Raw genomic sequence first — 3,912 nt, 5'->3', positions numbered from 1 at the left:
GTACAGCAAGATCCCACAACTCAAAGCAAGTCCCCAATAGCTGGCGCCTGTCCCTTTCCGAAGAGAAACCATTCCTGACAACCACCTGATGAAGGGGCGACGCTCCGAAAGCTAGTGCTTCCAATTAAACCTGTTGGACTATAACCTGGTGTTGTGTGATTTTTAACTTTGCCCCATTCTGGTCGCCCTACCTCCTCACAGCAGGTTGTACCAACAGGAACATGTCACACAGGATTGATGCCAGCATCCAGGGGGAAACAGGCGGGATAAATCCTCGGATATAGACCGTTTCCCAATGACCATTCTTGTTACAATTAGTAACTACAAAAAAAATGTAGGAAGTCCGTCAGAATTCCAGAATTTTGCTTACGGATCCGTTTTGGAGAACCCGAGGGAATTATTGACGTTTATCCCCAAAATGACGAAAAAAAAAGACCTGTTTGGTTTATTTGTTTCTGAAACGTGAACAGAGCACAGTGTGCGAGGCCGTCCAATAGCAACGTTCATCAATGTTCATATAACGTCCCGGAGTTCAAAAACAGTTCTTAAACCACCTACCCATTCATATTGCATACCTCTGGGGTGGAGATTGGGTAGACAGGCTTGTGGTTTGAAATCTCAATATTCATATTTCATCAAGTGATTTGCCAGGTTCTGATGTTCCCTGACATTTGTAATGCCCTAATTTTCGCTCGAGGCAGTGGATTGTGGAGGAGTTAATATATCGCTCAGAAAGTCGACCATTATGATCGACTTGTCGAATTGATCATTGACCTATAGAATTCATAAATACACAATGCCCCTTCCATGAAAAGTTAAAGCACCATGCAGTTAATATGTTCGCTGACTACCCCAATATAATTTCTCCAAAAAGCAGGCAGACCAATTGAAGCAGGTTTTCGGTCCACTGTATTAGGTATCTTCCAACGCTCTCTCTTTGGAGGAATAAGGAAGGAAGAATGGCTGTTCATACAATAAAAATCGAAAGAACTACGGATGCTGTCAATCAGGAACAAAACCAGAAATTGTTGGAAAAGCTCAGCAGATTTAGCAGCAGAAATCAAAGTTTCGGGACCAGTTCTGAGGAAGGGTGACTGGACCCGAAATGTCAACTCTGATTTCTCTCCACAGTTGCTGCCAGACCTGCTGAGCTTTTCTAGTAATTTCTGGTTTTGTTTCTGCATTTGGATAGTGATTTATTAGATATGCAGGATGAACCGAAACATTTATAGTTAATGCATTATTGTTGAAGTGGTGTTATGTAGTTAAACTCACACTCTGTTAGGCCACTGGGAGATCTCCTTCCTGTCTTCAAACATTGAAATGGGTCCTTTTACATTCAATTGAATAAGCAATTGTGGCATTAATGTCACATGTCATCCAAAAGATGGTAAGATTGACAATGTCCATTCATAACGGCAGCTGCATTTAAGTGATTAAGCAGCAGCTAATGTGATGGTTAATTTGGAATCTGGAACATGACTCTGAATTATTTATATTTATTAGTGACTACGTTACCAAAGACAATGTAACTGGGGTCAGTAAATCGCTTCCAAGTTTCCTACTCCATGCTAAGGTCTGCTTTCTCTTTTACTTTAAGATCGTTTCCTATCAATAATAAAATTAGACACTTTAAGATGTGATTTATGTTGTAGAACTCTTGATTCATAAATATTATAATATATGTATGTGTGCAATTGTATGGAGATTTAAATTGGTTGCTGGAATATGGAATCTGTATGAAGGTGGGACATAATGCATGAGATAAAGACTTATTGATTAGTTCTTTAAAAATAAACAATTAATATTTATCAGATTATTTCATTAATTATTTTGGTTAAATTGCAATTAATTTTCCCACAAATACAATGCTAATATGTATATTTTTTTAAAAGTTTCTGCACTTGAAATGGGGAGCAGTTCATTACTTGATGTGAGTTGTAAGTCGGTTTCTTATAACGATTGGACATAGTGGAGTGTTGCATGTTAGACATCATGAGACGTGAGGGTTATAAGTTAAGTTTATTTGTATGATTGAGCAACAGATATTTTCAAGATAAATGAGATGGCTTTGAAGTGCTGTGAGAAGAAAACAAACTTTATCTTTTGCTTTCGGAATCTGAAGTGCTCTGTAAAAAAAATACTTATACAGGGAAAAACGTGACAGTAGTGAAGTCAACCGTGAGTGAGGTATAGCCCGCCTTTAGAAACGGGAATATTAAATATGGTTGGAGGGATCCCTAACTGTGGAAAAGAAAGGTAATGCTATATAAAAAGAGATCGAGAATAGTTACATCCGGAAGTTGTGTTTAGGAAGTAACTTTGGAATAAACAAATACAACGGCCGCATGAACAGCTTGTCTTTCAAGAATTCAGGAACAGAAATATCATGACAGCTTATCTGAAAAATGTTCCTCTGAGGTACAGCAAATGTGACGTATAATTGGTGATGATTTCAACAAGTTTTCAGAGGGTTCAAAAGATACAGAAGCCAGAATCCATTCTTTCATTCTAACTGAACAAATCACTCAAACCAGGCATAAATAAAATATGTTCCATTTACTTGACCGTCAGTGTTCTGTGCAAACTTGAAACACATCATTGTGTACCGTATAAATGACAAAATTGGCTAATAATAAAGATCAAAGGTCCATAAAACAGATATCAAGCTAATTTGTATTCTTCTTTGTTATGCAACACAGCAGTGGAACCTCAAGCAATCAAAATAAACTTAAATTGATAATATGATTAGGGATTTTAGATAAAACCTCCCTCCCAATTTGAACAATGGCCTAGCATTTTTCGAACTTGCTACAGTTTATGTTTAGGAGTTAAGAACAATCGTGGCTGATAGAAATCTTTTTGTAAAATATCTGGTTTCCAGTTAAAATGAAAATGAAACTCTCTGTAGTGAATTTAGTTTTGATGATACCCAAAATGAATAAAAAATAATCATAACCATTTATTCCTTTCTATTAGATCTGTTTTTATTTTGAAATATATAGACATGCCTTGAGCCCATCTGTTTTCTGAATTCTGCCTCTTGCTACAGTTGGCAATGGCACAAATATTTGCTAGTACTATCTGGGTGGGTTTAAATTAGCTCAGTAGGGGGATGGGAACCAATGGTGTAGTTCCAGTGCACAGGAGGATGAAAGTAGGGAGGACATGGGCAGGATTTCAGGGTCACAGGAGTGTGCTTGCAGACAGCAAGCTTGTTTGAAGTGTGCCTACTTTAATGCCGGGAGTATCCAGATGAGCTTGGTAGGTGAGCTTGCAGCATGGATAAGGACCTGGGACTTCGATGTTGTGGCCATTTCTGAGACATGGATAGAGCAGGGTGAGGAATGGATGTTGCAAGTTCCAGGGTTTAGATCTTTCATTAAGAATAGAGAAGGTGGTAAAAGAGGGGGGGAAGTGTTGCTTGGTCAAGGACAGTATTAACAGTGGCTGAAAGAGCTTTAAACGAGGACTCGTCTACTGAGGTTTTATGGGCTGAGGTTAGAAACAGGAGAGGAGAGTCACATTACTGGGAGTTTTTGCTATAGGCTCCGCAAAGTTCCAGGGAAGTGGAGGAGAGGATTGACAAATTGATTCTGGGCAGGAGTGAAAGGAACAGGGGGGTCATTATCGGGGCCTTTAACTTCCCCAACATTTACTGGAAATGCTATAACTCTAATATGTCGGATGGATTAATTTTTTTCCAATGTGTGCAGGAGGGTTTCCTGACACAGTATGTCAAAGGGCCAACAAGAGGGGAGGCCACGTTGGGTCTGGTACTTGGTAATGATCCAGGCCAGGTGTCTAATTGAGTGATCGGTGAGCATTTTGGAGAGTGACCATAATTTAGATATTGTGTGTCCTTGATAGGTATGTCCGTATCAGGCAGGAAGGAAGTGATAAGGTAAGGGA

Source organism: Chiloscyllium punctatum, chromosome 24, assembly GCF_047496795.1.
Source record: "Chiloscyllium punctatum isolate Juve2018m chromosome 24, sChiPun1.3, whole genome shotgun sequence".
Taxonomy (NCBI): domain Eukaryota; kingdom Metazoa; phylum Chordata; class Chondrichthyes; order Orectolobiformes; family Hemiscylliidae; genus Chiloscyllium; species Chiloscyllium punctatum.
Note: the sequence above shows the minus strand (reverse complement) of the source record.